Source organism: Giraffa tippelskirchi, chromosome 1 (genome assembly GCF_054371585.1).
Source record: "Giraffa tippelskirchi isolate mGirTip1 chromosome 1, T2T-mGirTip1v1.2.pri, whole genome shotgun sequence".
Classification (NCBI taxonomy): Eukaryota; Metazoa; Chordata; class Mammalia; order Artiodactyla; family Giraffidae; genus Giraffa; species Giraffa tippelskirchi.
Window position 1 is genome coordinate 25,733,725 of NC_137275.1, and position 24,378 is coordinate 25,758,102.

General features: G+C 42.7%; 1 protein-coding gene across 1 annotated transcript in view; it reads left to right on the plus strand.

Annotated features, from left to right (window-relative positions):
• The window catches only part of RCHY1 (ring finger and CHY zinc finger domain containing 1), a 121,156-nt gene extending 110,313 nt beyond the window's left edge, over positions 1 to 10,843 (plus strand). Inside the window, exons 11-12 of the transcript XR_014081060.1 lie at positions 46 to 3,678; positions 9,379 to 10,843. The gene's annotated coding sequence lies outside the window, so the exon portion shown is untranslated. The remainder of the gene's footprint in view (positions 1 to 45; positions 3,679 to 9,378) is intronic.
• Positions 10,844 to 24,378: the final 13,535 nt, after the last annotated feature.

Sequence of the window (24,378 nt, forward strand, 5' to 3'; positions counted from 1 at the left end):
GTGGATTAAAACAGCAATGTTTTATTATTTCTCATTATTCTGTAGGTTGACTGGGCTCAGCTGGGCTGTTCTCCTCCAGATGGTGCAGCTGAGGACATTTGTGCAGCTGCATTGAGCTGGGAGCTCAACTGGGCTTGAAACATTCAAGATGGCTTCCCTCTGTCCAGAGTTTTTCTCTAAGTGGCTTCTCCTTATTCTGTAGTCTAGCCTGAGCTTCTTTATGGCATGGTGGCTGGCTTCCAAGAGATTTTCCAGAAGTGCCCATATGGATGCCACAAGGCCTCTTATAGGCTAAGCTTGGAAACCACACATCACTCTGCCTCATTCTACTGGTAAAAGCAATTCCTAGGGTCAGCCCAGTTTCAAAGGGATGGTAAAGAGAAGAGAGGAGCAGCAGTCTCATTGCAGCAGCCATATGGATGGGAGGGTTTGTTCTAGCAACTTAAGAGAGGATCCTTCCACATATGATCACATGTGATTCTCCATGAGGTAGGGATTACTATGAATCCCCTTTTACAGAAGCTTGAACTGAAGCTTTCAGAGGTTAGTGACATGCTCAAGACTATACCACTGCTAAGTGGTGGGACTCAAAGCTTGGTTGCCTCATCCCAGATTCTTTTGTCTTCTTATTTTATTTTCTATTTTCTTAATTTAGAAGCTATTTCAGATTTAGGCAAAATGAATGAGGCTTGTGCATGCTTCCTTATCAGTGGCTGTTGAATACCTTCTGGACTTTCATCCTAAAATGTCATGCAAATTGCCCATGACCCCTATACTGTTGTGTCCTCTCTAAGTCCCACTTCCTTGGACTGTATTTGAAGTTTTGAACACTCTCCTCTATTCAAATGATAACATTCTTTCCCCTATTCTGATCTTGGCTAATATTGAATCAGAAAGTAGCTAATATAATCTGACTTGAGTGTTACCCAAGTATAGGGATTGCCTGATATTTCCTGCCTACTCGGCATCCATTTTTCCTCTTGGTAACAGAATCCCAGTTTTCCCTGGGGAATCCATTTCTCCCTTCCTTTTATTTCACGTGGTTCAAATGGCACTGAAGGTAAACCCTGCTGCAGGAGTTGGCAGGTGCTGAGGGCTGGCTGATCAGAGATTTGTATTTCTTTTGTTATAGTCACTGATTCACAGGTGAGCCCATGACCTGAACTAGGACAATGATAAGCCACTAAAATTAAATTCAGTCCAGAACTTTTGGAGGGAGATACAGAGAAGAAACATCTTCTTTTCTACTAGAGTTTCTGGGTAGAAGAGAGAGAAGTCCAGAGCTGCTGAGAGTGATCTTGTCCCTGCAATGTAAGAGCATGCAGGAGAATAAAGTCTGGAAACAGAGAGGAAATAATGATAAGGGTGAAATGGTCCAACAACATCATCTGAGGCTCTGGAAAGGGTCAAAGCCTGATTTACCTCTGGATTTTTCAGGATGATAGCCAAAAAATCCCCTTCTTTTTCTTCAACTAGTTGAAACAGAGTTTTCTATCAACTTCAGTGGTAAGAATTCCAATTGATAGATTATTTAGGGTGACCAAAAGGACTCTTAGAAAAACACCCCACAATAAACATGCCTAGGAAAAAGCAATAACCATTCAGGACTTCCATTGTGAGTCAAATGATGGAGATTCTAAAGTACTATAATGGTAAAACTCCAGGTTCAGTTCAGTTCAGTTCAGTCCAGTTCTCATATCCATACATGACTACTGGAAAGATCATTGCTTTGACTAGATGGACATTTGTTGGCAAAGTAATGTCTCTGCTTTTTAATATGCTGTCTAGGTTGGTCATAACTTTTCTCCCAAGGAACACGTGTCTTTTAATTTCATGGCTGCAGTCATCATCTGCAGTGATTTTGGAGGAACCAGAGATCAAACTGCCAACATCCATTGGATCATCGAAAAAGCAAGAGAGTTCCAGAAAAACATCTACTTCTGCTTCATTGACTATGCCAAAGCCTTTGACTGTGTGGATCACAACAAACTGGAAAATTCTTAAAGAGTTGGGAATATCAGACCACCTGACCTGCCTCCTAAAAAATCTGTATGCAGGTCAAGAAGCAACAGTTAGAACTGGACATGGAACAACAGACTGGTTCCATATTGGATAAGGAGTATGTCAAGGCTGTATATTGTCACCCTGCTTATTTAATTTATATGCAGAGTACATCACGAGAAATGCTGGACTGGATGAAGCTCAAGCTGGAATCAAGATTGCTGGGAGAAATATCAATAGCCTCAGATATGCAGATGACACCACCCTTATGGCAGAAAGTGAAAAAGAACTAAAGAGCCTCTTGATGAAGGTGAAAGAGGAGAGTGAAAAATTTGGCTTAAAACTCAGCATTCAGAAAACTAAGATCATGGCATCTGATTCCATCACTTGATGGCAAATAGATGGGGAAACAGTGGAAACAATGAAAAACTCCAGGTAAATACTGGCAAGTGTGACATGAGATCAAGAATTCTATTCAGAAGAAACAAAATAGCAGTAAGTGCTCCTATATTGTAGTCTACAGCCAGCTGAGATTATGAGTTGTACATTTTGTTTCTGAATGCAAGATTTCTAGTTCATTGCCTTGTACATAGTGATTACTAAAGCAATAAGAACAGCAACCCTAAACCCTAATACATGGAACAGAGAGCCTTTCCTGAGGAGATGGAAAATGGGTTTTTCCATCACTTGCCAGCTCTGATCACTGCTAGTGCCTCCCTGGGGCACAGGCTGGAGAAGACTTCTGAAGCTTGGTGTAGGCTGTGGGAAAGGGTGAAGAATATAGGTCAAATCTGTTGTTCAGTTGCTCAGTTGTGTCTGACTCTTTGCGACTCCATGGATTGCAGCACGCCAGGCTTCCCTGTCCTTCACCATCTCCTGGAGTTTGCTCAAACTCATGTCCATTGAGTCAGTGATGTCATCCAACCATCATGTCCTCTGTCATCCCCTTCTCCTCCTGCCTTCATCTTTCCTGCATCAGGGTCTTTTCCAGTGAGTCTGCTCTTCACATCAGGAGACCAAAGTATTGGAGCTTAGTCAAATCTACCCAGCTGAAAAATGTTTTCTGCCATTTTATTTGGTTGGCTTGAGTAAAGTAGAGACTGAATCTCAAGTAATCCTTGGAGGCCTGATGTACTCTTTCCAAATCCTTATCCTCTCTGCTGTGATCTTTAGAGAAGGCAAAGAGTCACATATCAACATGAACTTGTGGGATGTACTGATGGTATTTGTCAGAATCTCATTGGAGTAGTTAAGATAATGCTTTCTACTCCACGTCATCCATGTACTAATCCCTGGGACCTCTGAATATGTTATGTTATATGGAAAAAGGGAATTAACATTGGTTACAAACTGAATGAAAACTGCTGAGAACACAGATGACATGAAAACACAGAGACACTATTCTGGTTTATCTGGGTTGGTCCAATGTGATCACAAAGGTCCTTCAAAATGGAGGAGAGGCAGATGAGGAGGTTGGAGTGATATGATGTGAGAGAGACTTGGCCTGCCATTTTGGCTTTGAAGACAGAGGAAGGGGACCATGAGCTAAGAAACCGGAAAAGAGAAGGAAATAGTTTCTCCTCTAGAGCCTACAAGGAGCCTACAAAGGGAAGCAGTCCTCCTGAAACCTTGATTTTAGCCACGTGAGACCTGTGTCAGAGTTCTAATCTACAGAATGCTAAGATAATACATTTGTATTGTTTTAAGCCACTAAAGTTTTAGTGGCTGAATCGTGTCCAACTATTTGTTACCCCCATGGACTGTAGCCCACCAGGCTCTTCTGTCCATGGGATTACCCAGGCAAGAATACTGGAGTGGGTAGCCATTCCCTTCACCAGGGGATCTTCTTGATACAGGGATCAGACCTGTATCTCCTGTATTGCAGGAGATTCTTTGCCAACTGAGCCATCACAGGCCAACTGAGCCAACTGAGCCATCACAGGCCATGTTAACCCACTAATCTTGTGGTAATTTGTTATGGAAAATAGAAAACCAATACAGATTTCCTTGCAATGAGAGGAAACTATAACATGAAGTTTGAGTCACAGGATCAGAGTTGAATGGGATCTTGGAAGGCTTTAGCCTGTTCTTAATTCCTCGTACACGTCTCCTTTACCATATATTTGATAAGTGGTCTTCCAGGCTGTGAGAACCTATTAGCAATGGGAATTGCCAATATCCAGAAGGTAATTTGTCCCATTTTTGAATGATTTGAACCATCAAAGCTCTTTCCCATACAGCAAAAGCAGAAATGAGCTTTCCTATAGCATCATTTCTTTAGTTTTGGCTTTGTTTTCTAGAGTTGCGCAGAAATTTTTCAAGTATCTTGTTTACAAAAGATAGTCCTTTAAGTATTTGAAGATTCAAGCATGAGTCCTTAAAGGGTTTTCTTTTTCTGACTGAACATCCTCATGTTCTTCTTGCAGATTCGATGACACACATCCCCTGGTGACTAAAACTGCAGTCAACACTGCAGATGCAGTTTGATCAATAGAGTATTTGCAGAGGCTTCATTATCTTCTTTGCTATGGACATTATACCTCCATGTTGCATTTCCTGTCAGGAGCATCTCTATCGTGTGCTCAGTGCTGTATAAATAGCTCTTTCTCCTGCCATGATGGACACCTCTCTTTCCCTTCCCCAAAGCTCTGAATGCTCTTCTTTACATCTAATAGATCCCTGATATGTTTATTCTTGAAACATGCCCTGGTTTTCATATCATTCCTCTTCCTGGTCTCATTCTTTGTATGACCTGTGCTTGGACATGAAGTAGAAAAGAAGCTATCCTCCCATAATGTAGAGGAAACAGCATAGTGTAGAGGAAACAGCATGGGTTGTGTAGTCAGAAACCTGGATTCAAATCCTGACTTTCTGTTCTCCTGGCTCTGAGCTGTGGGGCAAGTTTCTTAGCCTCTCATGAACCTCAGTTTTTTCATCTGGAAAAAGATGAAGAATCATTCTTACTTGAGGCTCATGGTGAGGATTAAATGAGATTGCCCATGAAATATGCAAAAAATAGTCCTTGGCGTGATTCCCTGCATCTTCTCTCCAGCTTTTCCCACTGCCTCCTACTTTTTTCCTCCTTTGCTTCATACAATTAGAGAACAGTAAGAAATTGAACCTCATGGGCTCCACTGAGAGAGTTCAGAATGATCATCATAGTGGGCTGGAGCAATAGCGGATTCTGGATGGCAGGGACTGGACTCAACCTTGCAGGTTGAGCGGGGCGGGCTGAACACAGGGACGAGTAGGAAGGTTTGTTCTCTGACTTTGAAAGTGATGTTCATTTTTAAGCTTTCTGGAGATGAAGGCAAAGCTGCTGGCATTCTATGTAGGAAGGAACATTTTGTTTCTAACTCATTAGTTTTGAAATCTAGTTGAAAGGAGTTGGGACATGATCTGACTGCTCTGATGAGACAAACATGAAACAAAACAAACTACAAACAGGCTAAGGCTTAAATTGCCTAGGTTCTGAGCAGGGACTCCACTGAGTATTTGTAAGCTAGAAGAGTTCATTTTCTGCTTCCTTAGGGAAAGTTTTTTTTTTTTAAACTTAGCAGGCCTGGTTTGGGTAATGAAGAACAGACCACTGATGCTACCAGGTCACCAGGGTGATGGAAAATCAGATTCAGGAGGGAACACTTAGAATGGCCAGGAAAAATGGGTTCTGGGAAAGTTCTATGTTATTGAGAGGAGCTAGAATCTATAAGCCTATCAATGTTTAGTTTTTAAGTTTTCCCAGAATTCATCTTTTTATATGGCTTGGCAAGCAATTATTTTATTTTTTTCTTATGAAATTATAATCTGGGACATCATTTTGAAAGGCTTGCCAGTAGCTATTCTTTGGTCTGTTCTGCCTCCGCTTGTTTCATTTTTAACCTTCTCTTGATTATTTCTAAACCCCTTAATCATAAAAATTCATTTTCTTTTATTAGGAGAGATTTATTCACAAGGCTAACTCAGACATACACGGCATCTTTTAATATACATTACTGAATGCTGACATGGTTCTGCAAGCATTCAGAAATGCTTTCTGATAACGATGCTCAAAATATATGGAAAAATAAAGAAACTCATACCTAAGCTCATAATTTGAATCAATTTAGTTTTATATATGCTGAACAAATTCCCTTGACAATAACAATGAACTCAGCAGCCGTGGAACTGACAACAATGACCTCTTACTAGGTACCAGGTAACAGATTAAGTGTTAAAGATAAAACGGGAAACACGGTGGCTCAGTGGTAAAGAGCTCCTCTGCTAATGCAAAAGACGTGGGTTTAGTCCCTGGTCAGGAAGATCCTCTGGAGAAGGAAATGGCAACCCACTCCAGTATTCTTGACTGAAAAATCTGATGGACAGAGGAGCCTGGAGAACGATAAAAGAGTTGATCATGACTGACCAACTAAACAAATGCTAGGAGAGGCCTCTGTCCTCAGAAAATTATGTTCCAGCATGAAAGTTCATCTCCCTGACACTACTAGTGAAGAGAAAATAAATGAAGAAATTGCAAATTGTATAAATATTATGTTGAAAGCAAACATGAAGAATAGATAGAAATGAATGAATTCTGCTGTGGACTGAACGTTGGTGTGCCCCTTCCTCCCACCCCCACCAAACTCACATATTGAAACGTGATCAATGGAATGGTATTTGGAGATGGAGCCTTGGGAGGTGATTAGGCCATGAGGGCAGAGCACTCACAAATGGGATGAGGGCCCTTATGAAAGCGACCCCGGTGAGCTCACTCTCAACAAGTGAGGACACAGCCAGCAGACAATCATCTGTGAATCAGGGAGTGGGTTTTCATCAGACGCCAAAGCTGGCATCTTGATCTTGGACTTCCCATCCTCCAGAAATGTGAGAAATAAATTTTGTTGTTCACAAGTCACCCAGTCTGTGGTACTTGGTTTTAGTAGGCCAAACAAACAGACAAGCTGTGTGAGAATACCTACTGGTAACAAAGTGGACAAGAAGAGCTTCACTGAAGATTAACATTTAAGCCAAAACCTACAGAGAAGAAGGAATTTATCTTTGAAAGCATGGGTAGAAGAATACTCAGGGCAGAGAAAACAGCACGTCTGCAGGCCCTGAGGCAGGAAAAAACTTGGCGTATTCAACAAGCCGAGAGAAGGCCAAGGGGCCTGGGACACACTGAGCGAGGAAGGAAAAAAAAATTATGCTGGAGCGATTTCATCAGGTCAGTGATGTTTGAACTGATCCTACCTCAACAACAAATGCCGCTTCCCTTTCTTCCCATACATCTGGCACATCCAAATTTTCCCCAACCCTTGCCAAGCCAAGGGAATGAAAGAATCAACCCACTGCAAATATTGTCAGCCTGTCTGACTTCTGTCTCTGCCACCCAGCGTTGAGGCTATGGAACTTTCATCTATAAAAATTTCATCTCAAAGCCTAAGAACAAACTTGACTTCCAGTAGCAGCATTTTAAGGAGCAATTGCTCAGGACTCTGGGACTCAGTCTCGTATCTATCAATGGCCTAGCTCTGGTTTTGTGCCTGTTCTGATAACTAGCTTCTGCCTCTTCTTGAAGATCTGGTCCCAAACAATTTTTGTCAATGCATTCATTCATTCAATTCACTGAAAATTAGGTGTTTATTGAGGAGCCTACTTTAGACAAGACACTGCCTTTGGCCACGGGAATATGAAGATCAATCAGATGGCTCCCTCCCCTGGGTCCTGGCAGGGTAGGGGGGAGGCAAGTGATATGGTGAGTCTGCAGGTAGGGAGCATAGTCTGAGGGATTCAGGGAGGGCTTCCTGGAAGAGGGGCAAAGAAGTAAATTTAGCCAAGCATGGGGACAAGGTGAGATGAGCAGAGTAGACAGTGGGGTGGAGCCTTCCCAGCAGAAAAGATGGCAGGAACCAAGAAGTCAAGAAACAATATAGTGTGGTGAACTCTCAGCGGCAAGTAGACCCTTGCCACGTGTCTGTGATGCCAGCATTGGGACTTACATTGCTGCCCCCAGAACCCAGCTGTGCACCTGATCTCAGGTCCACTGACCTGTGCAGACTGCCCTGGTGCAGACTTGGTGCCCTTCGGAACCTGCTTTGGGGCCCCCTGTGGTTATCTTCTGCCCACTTCTTGGGGTACAGCGGCCTGTCATCCTCTGGGCTTTGATCCTGCACTGCTCTCTCTCCCTGCACTTCTGAGGTGACTTCCTGACTCCTGGGATATTCTGTCCTCTTCTTGCTATCAACAGGTCATCTAGGGGTTGAGTTAGAGGGGCTGTGACCCTGACTTCACCCCAGAGGATGCTTTTTTTGGATTCTGAGGGTGGGAAGAGCACAGCTTGTTGACAAAGGGTTTCCACTGGCCTCTTGTGGTCTCTGCTCTGGGCAGGGTCCGCTTCCTCTTAGAGTGATGAGGATGAGAGGAGAGAAAGGCAGAGAGGACATGGGCAGTGTGACAGTAACGGAGATCATCTCTGCCTTTGGAACAAGAAAGGGTGATTATGAGAAGCTAAGGAAGGAAACCAAAAGACCAGGATTAAACTAACAGGGAAGCTCACTGGGTGTGTTCCCCACAAAACATGCAAACAAAATGACCCCTTGGGTTTGGCCAGTAGAGATGCAGAGGTTGGAAAACCTGAGCACAGCTCTGTAGCACTTGACTGGCACTTTTTCTTTGCAGAAATGCCCAAGAAAGAGATCCCTGAGAGAAAGCTCTGGAGCACTCACTCTGAAGGCAACACAACAGGGAGGAGGAAGTAGGACCTCTTGAGCAAAGGAGACTTTTGGGTAGACTTGAGTGACGACAGATGCTTTTGCCTTCCTCATCCATTAGCTTGTTCCTTCATTTGCTCATTAATCTGTTTATCAAGATCCATTCGTTAGCTTTTGTGCTTAGCACTGTGCTAGGTTTGGGAAATATATCTGTTAGGGTAAGTTTCTTTTTTTTTTAAGTTTTATTTTCTCTTTATTAAAGTATAGTTACTGTACAATATTATATTGTACAGTATTGTACATATTGTAAAGCTATTGTCTATATTGTACATATTGTACAGATGTATAATATGATTATTCACAATTTTTAAAGTTTATAATCCTTTTATAGTTATAAAATACTGGCTGTCATCCCCGTGTTGTACAATATATCTTTGTAGCTTATATTATACCTAAGAGTTTGTACTTCTTATTCCCCTCCCCCTAGATTGCTCCTACCTCTCTTCCCTTTCCCCACTGGTAACCACTAGTTTGGGCTTCCCTGGTGGCTCAGTCATAAAGAATCCACCTGCCAATGCAGGAGGTGCGGGCTTAGTCTCTGGGTTGGTAAGATCTCCTGGAGGACATGACAACCCACTCCAGTATTCTTGCCTGGGAAATCCCATGGACAGAGGAGCCTGGCAGGCTACAGTCCATGCGTGGGGTCACAAGAGTTGGACATGATTTAGTAACTAAGCAGCAACAAAGCAGATCGTTTGTTCTTTGTATTTATGAGCCTGTAAGAGCAAGTTTCTTGACCTCGTAGCACTGATAGACTGAATGAGTGTACACATGTTTGTGTACGTAAAATGTGATAAACAGCACAAACAAGCTATCCAGTGTTCCCTGGATGCACATAGCTTGGACAACTGACCTCCCCTAGGGATCCAGGAAAGCTTTCTGGAACACATAATTGTCAAGCTGAGCTCTGATAGCACAGTAGGTGGGGAAGAACCAGCAGGGAGAGTGCTCTAAACACCAGCTGTAATGTGTGCAATGCACTACTCGTGAAGGGGCGTGATTCTTCAAGGTCATCCAGGCATTATGGCTTCTCATAAGGGAAGTGATGTTCGGGTGTGGCTTACCACCTCTGAGGATCGAGTGAGTAACAGATGCTGTGAGAGAGCCTCAGGTTGGTGTAGGAAGCCCTCCGGTGCTCCCCGTGAAGCCCCTCAGATCTCACTGATTTTACCTTCAGCAGGGAAACTGGTTCCACAGAGTGCATATCACTGGGGGTGGGAGGGTCTGAAATCCCACTTTGAGCTCTCAACCTGGTTTTTCCTCACCTTGCCCAGGTGCCCTCCAGCTGCAGCAGGATCTTGCTAGAGTAAGTGCTTCTGGGACCAAATTTCAGCTCATGGGGCTGGAACGATGGATTAACCGCTCTGCCATCTTCCAGGTGGGCCCTTCTGGGAGGCAATCTGTGCTCTTTTGCATCAGCGATCCTGATGCAACTGAACCTCAGTTGCTCACAGCAGTGACCTTGGTAATGAACTTTTGCATTGGCTTCCCCTCCTTTTCTAGTTCTTCCCAATCTCTCTCTCCTGCTTCCTGGGATCACATGCCAAATAAGCCACCTGTGCTCGGCTCCACCTCAGGGGGTGACTCTAGGGAAGCCCAAATTTACAGAGTTTGAACACCTAAAGTCAAGTGAAACTTTCCTTAACTTTTTTTGAAATAAATATTTTTACAGCTGATTAACAATGTCTTGATAGTTTCAGGTGGACAGCAAAGGGACTCAGTCATACATACACGGGTGTCCATTCTCCCCCACATGGACATCACCAGATGGCCAACACCAAAATCAGATTGATCATATTCTTTGCAACCAAAGATGGAGAAGCTCTATACAGTCAGCAAAAACAAGACCGGGAGCAGACTGTGGCTCAGATCATCAACTCCTTATTGCCAAATTCAGACTTAAATTGAACAAAGTAGGGAAAACCACTAGACCATTCAGGTATGACCTAAATCAAATCCTTTACGATCATGCAGTGGAAGTGAGAAATATATTTAAAGGACTAGATCTGATAGACAAAGTGCCTGATGAACTATGGATGGAGGTTCGTGACATTGTACAGGAGACAAGGATCAAGACCATCCCCAAGAAAAAGAAATGCAAAAAGCCAAAATGGTTGTCTGAGGAGGCCTCACAAATATCTGTGAAAAGAAGAGAAGAGAAAAGCTAAGGAGAAAAGGAAAGATATACCCATTTGAATACAGAGTTCCAAAGAATAGCAAGGAGAGATAAGAAAGCCTTCCTCAGTGATCAATGCAAAGAAATAGAGGAAAACAATAGATGGGAAAGACTAGAGATCTCTTCAAGAAAATTAGAGATACCAGGGGAACATTTCATGCAAAGATGGGCTCAATAAAAGACAGAAATGGTATGGACCTAACAGAAGCAGAAGATATTCAGAAGAGGTGGCAAGAATACACAAAAGAACTGTACAAAAAAGATCTTCATGAACCAGATAATCACGATGGTATGATCACTCACCTAGAGTGAGACATCCTGGAAAGGGAAGTCAAGTGGGCTTTAGGAAGCATCCATCACTACAAACAAAGCTAGTGGAAGTGATGGAATTCCAGTTGAGCTATTTCAAATCCTAAAAGATGATGCTGTGAAAGTGCTGCACTCAATTTGCCAACAAATTTGGAAAACTCAGCAGTGCCACAGGACTGGAAAAAGTCAGTTTTCATTCCCATTCCAAAGAAAGGCAATGCCAAAGAGTGTTCAAACTACCGCACAATTGCACTCATCTCACATGCTAGCAAAGTAATGCTCAAAATTCTCCAAGCCAGGCTTCAGCAATACGTGAACCATGAACTTTCAGATGTTCAAGTTGGATTTAGAAAAGGCAGAGGAATCAGAGATCAAATTGCCAACATCTGCTGGATCATCAAAAAGCAAGAGAGTTCCAGAAAAACATCTATTTCTGATTCATGGACTACACTAAAGCCTTTAACTGTGTGGATTACAACAAACTGTGGAAAATTCTTCAAGAGATGAGAATACTAGACCACTTTACCTGCTTCTTGAGAAATCTGTATGCAGGTCAGGAAGCAACAGTTAGAACTGGACATGGAGCAACAGACTGGTTCCAAATAGGAAAAGAAATATGTCAAGGCTGTATATTGTCACCGCTTATTTAACTTATATGCAGAGTACATCATGAGAAATGCTGGGCTGGATGAAGCACAAGCTGGAATCAAGATTGCTGGGAGAAATATCAATAGCCTCAGATATGCAGATGACACCACACTTATGGCAGAAAGCGAAGAAGAACTAAAGAGCCTCTTGATGAAAGTGAAAGAGGAGAGTGGAAAAGTTGGCTTAAAGCTCAACATTCAGAAAACTAAGATTATGGCATCCAGTCCCATCACTTCATAGCAGATAGGTGGGGAAATATTGGAAACAGAGGCTGACTTTATATTTTTGGGCTCCAAAATCACTGCAGATGGTAACTGAAGCCATGAAATGAAAAGATTCTTGTTCCTTGGAAGGAAAACTGTGACCAACCTGGACAGTATATTAAAAAGCAGATACGTTACTTTGCCACCAAAGTCTGTCTAGTCAAAGCTATGGTTTTTCCAGTAGCCATGTATGGATGTGAGAGTCGGACTATAAAGAAAGCTGAGCGCTGAAGAATTGATGCTTTTGAACTGTGGTGTTGGAGAAGACTCTTGAGAGTCCCTTGGACTACAAGGAGATCCAGCCAGTCCATTCTAAAGGAGATCAGTCCTGAGTGTTCATTGGAAGGACTGATGTTGAAGCTGAAACTCCAGTACTTTGGCCATCTGATGTGAAGAGCCGACTCATTTGAAAAGACACTGATGCTCGGAAAGATTGAAGGCAGGAGGAGAAGGGGACGACAGAGGATGACATGGTTGGATGGCACCACTGACTCAATGTACATGAGTTTGAGTAAACTCTGGGAGTTGGTGATGGATAGGGAGGCCTGGTGTGCTGCAGTCCATGGGGTCACAAAGAGTTGGACACGACTGAGCAACTGAACTGAACTGAACTGATTCTCCCCCGAACTCCCCTTTCCTCCAGGCCTCCACACAGCATTGAGCAGAGTTCTCTGTGCTATACAATAAATCATTGTTGGTTATCCATTTTCAATATACTACTGTATACACGTCCATCCCAAACTCCTTAACTGTCCTTAACTTTTCACTGGGTTCTTCTTTATCAAATGCTGTATCTTGTGTTCCTGAAGCACCTGTGATGCCACCTACTCGAAGGAATGTTCTGCCCATCCCCCACTCCATTTTTGCAGGTGACTGAAGCTAAAGTTTAACCCACTTCAAGTAAAACCCAGGATTAAAGCTCAAGATTTCTGATTTCATATGAAAAACCTTCTGTACTGCTGTCTTTTGGGATATCATGCTTCTTCTCAGGAGAGTGATCCATTCCATGGACTCATTCCCTGGGTTTTATTCTACTCCTTTTGTCAGATGTCATCCCCTCAAAGGAATAATACAGTCAAAGGTGAAGCTTTCAAAAATGCTACCTGGTCCTCATTCATGATGCTTTAGAATTATTGATGCACGAAAAGCCACACCATTGTTTTAGGGAGCTCAAAATGAGAATCCAGAAATCATTGTTTCAAAGATGTCAGTTTCCATCCCAAATTCCAGATCCTGAGGCTGTCATCCCATACTAAGACTCAGCATTGTGATGATATTTTTAACACACCTGCTCCAGTTTATAGGGGTGCTCTAGATTTCAGATAGAGTCTCTCCATTCATATTTTCCAGAAAAGCAGCAGTTTCTGCCATGCTGAAAACATGCTGAGCTCCTTCCTGGGCTGATTGCAACTGGATCTGAATGGTCCAGCTTCTTATAAATTCTCATCAGCAGTATTACAATGAGGTATTCCAGGTCTGCTCTCTCCTTTTCTACGTCTGCCTTAAATGCTTGATTTGCACTAAAGGAAAAGAAAATCTCCTGACATAACTAGTATATCAGAAAGAAGAATGAGGTAGAAATGTTGGCTGTCGGGCCATTCTACTTTGTCATTTTGTGAAATTAGAGACAGATGGGTGCTGTCTGTGTTGTGGGAAATTCTGTCCTACATTCCAGCCAATGCTGGGAGTTCTGGAAGAGGACAGAGAGGGGAAGGAGAAAGCTATTTGGACAAGGAAGAGTATATGCTAATTCTGTGACAAAAATAGCATCAAATCTGCAAACATTAATTTTCAGCAAGTCTCATTCTTAGCCTGTGTTTTTCCCTTTTCTGGATTTCACACTAGAAAATGAATTTAAACTGGTTGCTAACAGAAGCAGATTCAGAGGTCATCTGGCTTGTCTCTTACTGCAGAATATCAATTTATTATAATCTTTAGGAGGCAGAAAGGACCACTGGTGGTCAAATAATCACCCTATATTGAAGGCAGATCCTAACTAATTTTGAGTTGATCATATTGTTGCTCCAAAGATCCAGGTAAGTGGCAATATGTGGGAGATGGGCTGTTGTGTGGCAAGAGTTGAGGTTTGCAGAAGAATGGGGTTCACACTGCAGGGTTTCCATTACATAGTGATGTGAAAGTGAAAGTGTTAGTCGCTCAGCTGTGTCCGACTCTTTATGACCACAGGGAGTGTAGCCTGACAGGCTCCTCTGTCCATGGGATTTTCCAGGCAAGAATACTGGAGTGGGCAGCCATTCCCTTCTCCAGGGGATCTTTCCAACCCAGGGACTGAACCCAGGTCTCCATAATTGCAGGCAGATTCTTTACCCTCTGAGCCACCAGGGAAACCAACATAGTGGATCTCTCTACAAATAATCTCATCCCTTCTAACAGGCATCCTGAGACTTCTGGGATCTTGTTCTGGGCTGAGGTGAAAGGGATTAGGTAGATTGCCGTGTTGGAGTGAGGAAAGATACAGTTAGTGAGGTGTTGTAGGGGGACTGGCAAGGTATTGAGGAAGCTCAAGGAGCATGGGTTTAGGTAGAACCCAAGCATTAAATGTTGAGGGTCCAGGGGCCTTGATGTCACTGAGGCAGGGTCTGGAATGGTGCTGACATGGTCCCTGCCAGGTACAAGGCAGTTAGATTTATTTACAGAACAAGTGCTTAGTTGCTCAGTAGTTTCCAACTCTTTGTGACCCCAGGGACTGTAGCCTGCCAGGCTCCTCTGTCCATGGGGATTCTACAGGCAAAAATACTGGAGTGGGTTGAAATTTCCTTCTCCTGAGATTTACAGAACAAGGAATGGAGGTTAAAACAAATCAAGGTTTGAGATGTCTTTGCCAGTATTGACTGAAAGAAGAGAAGAGAATCCTTCACAGGAAAAGACAGAGGGTCAGTTAAAGGTCCAGTTACAGGGAGAATGAATCAGTCTCCATGGAAGGCAAGTAGAAAGTTGCTGTGTGTCCTTGGTCCAATTTCTTTTGAACCTCAGTTCCTCATTTGTGAAATAGACATAAAAATTCTTCCTGTATTCCATGTGTGTGTGCTTAGTTACTCAATCATGTCCAACTTTTTGCAACCCTTTGGACTGTAGGCTGCCAGGCTCCACAGTCCATGGAATTTCCCAGGCAAGAATACCGAAGTGGGTTGTCATTTCCTTCTCCAGGGGATCTTCCTGACCCAGGAATTGAACCCAGGAATTGACCCAGGAATTGTCTCCTGCACTGCAGGCAGATTCTTTATCAGCTGAGCCATCACGGAAGGAATTAAAATCAAATGGGATCGTTTTGTAAACAATAAGATGGTTATATGAAGTTCAGTGATGTCTCATCATTTGCAAGGGGGAACAGAGACATTCCTATGATGAAACACATGCTTTATTGGCTAGGGGATGGGCTCCTCATTCTGCAGTAGATCCTAAATGGGATTTCTTGATTACTTTGTAGTTCCAATCATGTAATTTTTGTGAATTCATATTAATTTTTGTAAATATCATATTATAAAGTTAAAAAGTGACTTTCCAAGGATAGAGACTTTCAGAATGGGGTTAAAAACTATTGACCTTTTGTCCAGGAAAATACCTGGGGACAGGATAGTTCCTTCTTCACCATCACTAATGCTTAGATTAGGCAAAACTAGGCAAGTAGACGCCTTTGCAGAATTCTGACAACCCTGGGCACAGTGTGTGATGAACAGGCCAAAGAGTCAACCATCTGGGGTAGGCAGCATTTGGGTGGACCCAGCACATCATCCGGAGAAGGCAATGGCACCCCACTCCAGTACTCCTGCCTGGAAAATCCCATGGACGGAGGAGCCTGGTAGGCTATAGTCCATGGGGTCGCTAAGAGTTGGACACAACTGAGCGACTTCACTTTAACTTTTCCCTTTCATGCACTGGAGAAGGAAATGGCAACCCACTCCAGTATTCTTGCCTGGAGAATCCTAGGGATGGCGGAGCCTGGTGGGCTGCCGTCTATGGGGTCGCACAGAGTCAGACACGACTGAAGCGACTTAGCAGCAGCAGCAGCAGCAGCAGCAGCACATCATCCTTGCAGGAAGAGCATAAAATGAAAGACAAAGGAATTTTCAGTAATTGTTGTGAGACTCCTGTGAATCCATCCTAGGCACTTGGGAATAGCCTGACCACTAGCAAGGAGCCACCATAAGTTGGTTTTCCCAGATGGTGCTAGTGGTGAAGAATCTGCTTGCCAATGTAGGAGACGTGAGATGTAGTTTCGATCCCTGGGTTGGGAAGATCCCCTGGAGGAGGAAATGGCAACCCACTCTTGCCTGGAAAATCCCATGGACAGAGGAGCCTGGTGGGCTACAGTCCATGGGGTCACAAAGAGTCGGACATGACTGAAGTGACTTAGCACACACTCATATGCCATAATAAATCACACAGCCTTGAATGATATTGGTAGTTCTTTGAAAAAGACTACTTACATGTGAAAAGAAGTCTTCCTTAGGGGATTGACTGGAAATAATAGCAGCATGTCATTCTTTCCTGATGTCTCTCTTGAAATATTTCCCTGCTCTTCAATTGAAGGATTGCAGTAGAAAGCAGTAAAGATAAAGGATTTGGTTTTGATCTATAATTCAGGCTCAAAAGGGGTTCTAATGATATCTGAGAAGCTATGTAAGTAGCTGTGTCACATCTGCTCTTCCCAATTTCACCTACTGTCTATAAAATAATAGGCTTTCTGGAAATTGGTCATTAGAAATCAGAAAGTTCGAATACGTCGTAGCTCCTGTTATAGATCTGTTTTTTATTCACAACTCTTCTGACACCAAAAGTATGGGTTTTTCCCCATCATACAATTCTCCCATTTTCTGCAGATACCAACAGGGTATCCAAAAATTTACTTTAATTCTGACACTGACTACCTAGAGTTAGCACAAACCCGGTAAGTTAGGGGCTGTCACACAAGACTGCTCTCCACTTCAGATCCAGTCATAGGTCCCCAGGTCTCTCAGACTTCTGTCCAACTTTGCTGAAAATTTGAGGTTTCCATGACCCCCTCTTCAGATTTGATAATTTGCTATCGTGTCTCATAGAACTCAGGGAAACACTTTACTTATTATTACTGGTCTATTATAAAGGATATTATAAAAATATAGTCCTTCCAATAAATATTCAGGGTTGATTTCCTTTAGGATTGACTGGTTTGATCTTCTTGAAGTTAGATGGTTGGATAACATCACTGACTCAATGGACACGAATTTGAGCAAACTCTGGGAGACAGTGGAGGACAGAGGAGCCTGGAGTGCTACAGTCCACGGGGTTGCAAAGACTCAGACACGACTTAGCGACTGAAGAGCAGCATAAAGATCCAGAGGAACAGCCAGATGAAAAGTTATATAAAGAGAGGTCCAGAGGAGTCCTGGGTTCAGGAGCCTCTGGCACTGTGCAGTTTGGGATGCACCACCCTCCCAGCTTTCCAGGAGGTGCTAGTGGTAAAGAACTTGTCTGCCAATGCAGGAGAGGTAAGAGCCACGGGTTTGATGCCTTGGTTAGGAAGATCCCCTAGAGGAGGGTATGGTAACCCACTCCAGTAAGCTTGCCTGGAGAATCTTATGGACAGAGGAACCTGGTGGGTTATAGTCCATAAGGTCACAAAGAGTTGGGTATAACAGAAGTGACTAAGCACATAGGCACCCTTCCAGCACGTGGATGTGTTCACCAACTCAAAAGCTCCCTGAAGCCTGCTGTTTGGGGTTTTTATAGAGGTTTCAATATGGAGGCACAGATAATCAAACATTGGCCATTGGTGATTAACTCAATCTCCAGCCCTTCTCCCTTCCCCAGAAGTTGTGTGTGTGGGGGTGTTGAACTGAAAGTTCCAACACTCTAACTGCATGGTTGGTTCATCTGGCAACCAGCCCCCATCCTGAAGTTATATAGGGATCCATCATGAATTATCTCATTAGCATAAACTCAGGTATGGTTGAAAGGAGCTTATTATAAATAACAACAGACACTCCTGTCATCCCTAAGGAAATTACAGAGGTTTTAGGAGCTCTGTGCCAAATATATTGCCTATTAATATCTTACTTCCCTACTTAAAATTAATTTGTTAGTGTATAATTGTTAGTAAAGATATTGAAAATCTACACTAAATTTAATATATATTTTAGAAGGTAACATACCACTGGGCTTCCCAGATGGCACTAGTGGTAAAGAACCTGCCTGCCAATGCAGGAGACATAAAAAATGTGGGTTCGATCCCTGGGTCGGGAAGATCCCCTAGAGGAGGGCATGGCAACCCACTCCAGTATTGTGGCCTGGAGAATCCCATGGACAGAGGACCCTGGCAGACCACAGTTCCATAGGGTCATATGAAGTAGGACACAACTGAAGCAACTTAGCGCACGTGCATGCAAGGTACCACTAGTCATTAATATCTTATTAAGAATTATTAAGTTATATTGTCTTAGAAGGAAAAGAAACTTGAGAATTTGATGAGGCAGATTTCTGAGGAAATATTCTGAATTTAGCAGGAGACTTCATTGGATCTCCTGTTAAGTGAATTGGTGCAGAGACTTCATTGATCATTAGTTGATCAATATGCTAGTCACGGGGTGGGTGAGAGGATGAGGATAGGATGCATGGGTATTAAGACAAATATGATATGTTTTCTGACTTTAACAAGCTTGCCACCTAGTAGGAGAGCTAAACAAATAAAACTATAACATTTTAATTTTATTTTAAACAGATAATTTCAATATAATATGATTCAACAGGGAAACACATAGGCACCAGGTGTTGTAGGAACTACAGGGAAGTCACTTAACCCAGTCTGTGTGTTTCATGGAGTCACAAGAGGCTTCTAGTATGGATGAACCTGACTCTGATTTTTTGCTTGTTTCTTTTTTATAAAGCAAGGTTTATCAAGGTAGCATTTACACACAGTAAAAATTATATTTTTAGGTATACAATTTTATGAATTTTTACAAATGCACATAGATAGATATTCATTACCCCAAACAAGAGACAGAGTATTTCCATCCCCTTAAAATGTTCCCTTAAACCTTGTAGTCAAGTCCTTTCTTTCATATTCAGCCACTGGCAGCTCCTGATCCAACTTCGATCCCTATAATTTTGCCTTTTCCAGAATGTCCTATAAAGGGAATCATGGAGTATATAGCCTTTTGTGTCTAGTCTCTTTTATTCACCACAAATGCTTTTGAGACTTATCTATGTTGTTGCACGTGCCAGTAATTTGTTCCTTTTTGTTGCTGCATAATATGTTCCATTGTATGCATGTATCACAGTCTATTTATCTGTTTAGCAGTTGAAGGACTTTTAGATTGTCTCCGGTTTGGGCAATTATAAATAAAGCTGCTACAAACATTTGTGTCCAAGTCTTTGTATGGACACACTTTCATTTCTCCTGGATAAATGCCTGGGAGTGAGATTGCTGGGTCGTATAATAAGTATACGTTTTTAAGAAACTCTTTGTTTCTACCAGTATGAGAGCCCCAGGGTATAACAAGAGGAGCTTACCATTCAGTTCAGTTCAGTCCCTCAGTTGTGTCCAACTCTTTGCAATCCCATGGACTGCAGCACGCCAGGCCTCCCTGTCCATCACCAACTCCCAGAGCTTGCTCAAACTCATGTCCATTGAGTCAGTGATGCCATCCAGCCATCTCATCCTCTGTCGTCCCCTTCTTCTGCCTTCAATGTTTCCCAACACCAGGGTCTTTTCCAGTGAGTCAGTTCTTTGCATCAGGTGGCCAAAGTATTGGAGGTTCTTCAGCTTCAGCATCAGTCCTTGCAATGAGTATTCAGGACTAATTTTCTTTAGGATGGACTGGTTGGATCTCCTTGCAGTCCAAGGGACTCTCAAGAGTCTTCTCCAACACCACAGTTCAAAAGCATCAGTTTTTCGGTGCTCAGCTTTATTTATGGTCCAACTCTCACATCCATACATGACCACTGGAAAAACCATAGCTTTGACTAGATGGACCTTTGTTGGTAAAGTAATGTCTCTGCTTTTTAATATGCTGTCTCGGTTTGTCATAGCTTTTCTTCCAAGGAGCAAGCGTCTTTTAATTTCATGGCTACAGTCACCACCTACAGTGATTTTGGAACCCAAGAAAATAAAGTCTGTCACTGTTTCCACTGTTTCCCCATCTATTTGCCATGAAGTGATGGGACTGGATGCCATGATCTTAGTTTTTGAATGCTGAGTTTTTAGCCACCTTTTTCACTCTTCTTTTTCACTTTCATTAAGAGGCTCTTTAGTTCCTCTACACTTTCTGCCATAAAGTGGTGTCATCTGCATATTTGATGTTATTGATATTTCTCCCTGCAGTCTTGATTCCCGCTGTGCTTCATCCAGTCCAGCATTTTGCATGATGTACTCTGCATATAAGTTAAATAAGCAGGGTGACAATATACAGCCTTGATATACTCCTTTCCCAATTTGGAACCAGTCTGTTGTTCCATGTCCAGTTCTGTTGCTTCTTGACCTGCATACAGATTTCTCAGGAGGCAGGTCAGGTAGTCTGGTAGTCCCATCTCTTTAAGAACTTTCCACAGTTCATTGTGATCCACACAGTCAAAGGCTTGTGGCATAGTCAATAAAGCAGAAATAGATGTTTTTCTGGAACTCTCTTGCTTTTTCTTTCTCTCTTGCTTTTCTGCTTTTTCTGCCTTTTCTAAATCCAACTTGAACATCTGAAGTTCTCAGTTCACGTACTGTTGAAGCCTGGCTTGGAGAATTTTGAGCATTACTTTGCTTGCATGTGAGATGAGTGCAATTGTGCAGTAGTTTGAGCATTCTTTGGCATGGCTTTTCTTTGGGATTGGAATGAAAACTGACCTTTTCCAGCTTATCTTTATTGTGATGCAAAGAGAAGTAGAGAAGATGTCTTTGGCCTTGTGCCATTTAGGCTGAGATCTGAAAGAGACAAGGAGTTTTTCAGGCAAATAGGCAGGGGGAAAGCATTCCTGGAAGAAGTTTATGCATGCACAAAAGTCAGCAAAGAGGCTTTTAAAAGTAAGGATGCAAACTGTCCCTTGTGTGTGTCATGATGAAGATTCTGAGTGACATTTTCAGGAGTAGATTCGGTGGGGTACTGTGGGTGGAAGCAAATTTGTCCATGTTTAAGACCAAATAGAACATGAAGAAGTGGAGGTAGATGTCTAGAACATCCTAAAAAATGTTAGCCAAGAGTGAAAGGAGAGAGAGAACGTGGGACCTAGAGGTGGTACATGAGGTCCAGGAGAGGTTTTAAGGCTGGGAGAGACTGGAACAGGATGAGGAAGAGGTTATAGATGCAGACCAGGGAGATGGCAAAGAAGGGACTTGGCTTAGAGGATAGTGGAGGAAATAAAACCAGGGCAGCATTTGACCTGATTGTCTGACATTGCCTTCTTAGTACTGCAGGGAAGAAAGACAGGTGTGAAGACAGCAGGAAGCTGAGATAGTCCTGTTTGACCTACCTCCTACTTTTTATGAAAACTGAAGAAGACACAATAGAAAGGAAAGTGGATTCCAGATAAACAGTTTAGAAGTTCTGTCTAAGCTTGTTTTCGAAAGGCAGACTCATAGAACTATACAATAGATTTATATTAAAAAATTAGCACATGTTTTGGGTAAATATATATAAACATAATAAAGCATGTAATAATCACTCACAACCCTAGAATACATTATTGTATTTTGTTGGATTTCTTCCAGTCATTTACCTATTCATACACTTTTCATGTAATCGAGATGATACTGTGTGGGGAGCTATATGTAAATATCTCGTTTAGGACATTATTATCTTCGATTAATGTGTCACTGGTTACTTTATGCACATTAGACTGGAACTCCATGAGGCCAGTCACCACGCTGTCTTGATGACTAATCATAGCTTCAAGTTAAGACTGTGACTTGCACATGTTAAACGTGTCATATATATTTATTCAATTAGCCTGTATATTTGTTAATATTATAGTATGAGCATTTCTCCCATGTTATTAATATTATTAAAGGCATTTGAAATGATGTCACAGTGTTTCTTGGCATACACATACTGTCATTTATTTGATAATTTCTTGTTTGTCACAGGTATAATTAGCTCTTACAGTTGGTCTGACGATGTTAGCTATGGTAGTGATAGCTATTTTTTTTACTGAATGCTTGCTGTAATAAGCATCATTACTGTATTTTACACACATTATTTCATTTTTCCTCCCCAACATCTCAACTGAGTAGTATTATTATCCCCAATTTACAGCTAAGGAAAATGATGTTGAGAGAGATTTAGTAACTTGCTTATAATCTTGAAGATAAGGAAAGTTATAAATGGACTTGATCAAGGGTCTGTTAACCCCAAGCCTGTGCTTCACAGTTCTTCTCTGTGGCCTCTGGGCAGAAGCTATCTTGTGTGATTCAACTGCTGAACATTTAACAAATACCTGTAACACGTGAAGCAATGTGTGGGTATGAATGAGGTAAAGATAGAAGAGACAGGTGACAGTCTTGGACCGCTTTCTGGATATAGATGGACATATGTGTGAGGTGCACACCAGAAACAGAGAGAACAAAAATGGAACTCCTGTTCCCTAGGAGGTTTAAAAATCTGATTAGATTACGAAAAGTTTGGAAGGGTGGAAAGGAGGTCCAAAAATGAGGGGATATATGTATCCATATAGCTGATTCACTTCATCATGTAGCAGAAACTAATACAACTATGTGCTGTGCATGCTTAGTCGCTCAGTCATGTCCAACTCTTTGTGACTCTATGGACTGTAGCCCACCAGGCTCCTCTCACCATAGAATTTTCCAGGCAAGAATACTGGAGTGGGTTGCCATGCCCTTCTCTAGGGGATCTTCCTGACCCAGGGATGGAATTTGAGTCTTCCTGCATTGCAGGCAGATTCTTTACCATCAGTTTACTGGACATCATTTTTGTGCTGGGTTTTGTGCCAGGCACTGGGGACTTTGAGATAAACTGGTGCCCTGAACTCATGAAGTTCACAGACCAGGGGAGAATAGGGCTTTAAATCAACAAATCCACATGTAGGGAATATTCTAGAAGGGCACGAACCATGGAGGAAGGGAGCATGTGGCAAAAAAAATGAACCTCATCTCTGGGGTTGGGGAAGGTCTCCCAGAAGTAGTGTCTTTCAGAGGATATTTGGAGATAAGTAAGAGTTAGCTAGATGAGAGAGGAGAGAAAGATAGCAGGTGGGAGCACGTTGAGGGAAGGCTGAAATCTTCCAGGGAAGAGGAACACGGGCAGACAGACCGAGGGACAGAAATCGGTCCAACATGACTGGGACAGAGAAAAGACCGTGAGCAGGGTACAGGGAATGGAAGGAAAGGAGAGTGGGGAGCAGGAGGAGCCAGGTGGTGTTGAGCTGGGAAAGTCATGCTTGAGTTTTTCTCTTTATCCTAAGAAGCAATGGGAATCCATAGGGGGCATCACAGGGGGGTCGGATGTGGTCAGATTTGTAGAGAGAGTGGTGAGCTGATTGGAGGGAAGAAGGGAGTGGGTGTGAAATGAAGAGGGTAGATCCTACGGGTTGAGGTAGGGCATGGGCTAGAGTGGATTGAGTGATTGTCTGAAGAATGGAATATGGGGAGAGAGGCTCATCCCTGACCCCTTGAGCAACAGAGTGGGTCTGGGGTCATTTACTGAGATGCAGAAGAAGGGAGGGTGGGCTTCCCTGGTAGCTCAGATGGTAAAGAATCTGCCTGCAATGTAGGAGACCAGGATTCAGTCTCTGGGTCAGGAAAATCCCCTGGAGAAGGAAGTGGCCCGCTTCAGTATTCTTGCCTGGAGAATTCCATGGAGCCTAGTGGGCTACAGTCCATGGGGTTGCAAAGAGTCGGACACAACTGAGCAACTAACACTTTAAAATTCACTTTAACATTTTTTCACATTCAAGGAGGTAAAAGTCCTTTACTCAGGTTTTCACTGAGATGGGGAAAAAGAAGGGGTTTGGAGGGGTGATTCAGTTCAGTTCAGTCGCTGAATCATGTCCGACTCTTTGCGACTCCATGGACTGCAGCAAGCCAGGCTTTCCTGCCCATCATCAACTCGTGGAGGTTGCTCAAACACATGTCCATCAGTGATGCCATCCAACCATCTCATCTTCTCTCATCCCATTCTCCTCTTGCCTTCAATCCTTACTGGCATCATGGTCTTTTCCAATAGTTAGCTCTTTGCATCAGGTGACCAAAGTACTGGAGGTTCAGCTTCATCATCAGTCTTTCCAATGAATATTAAGG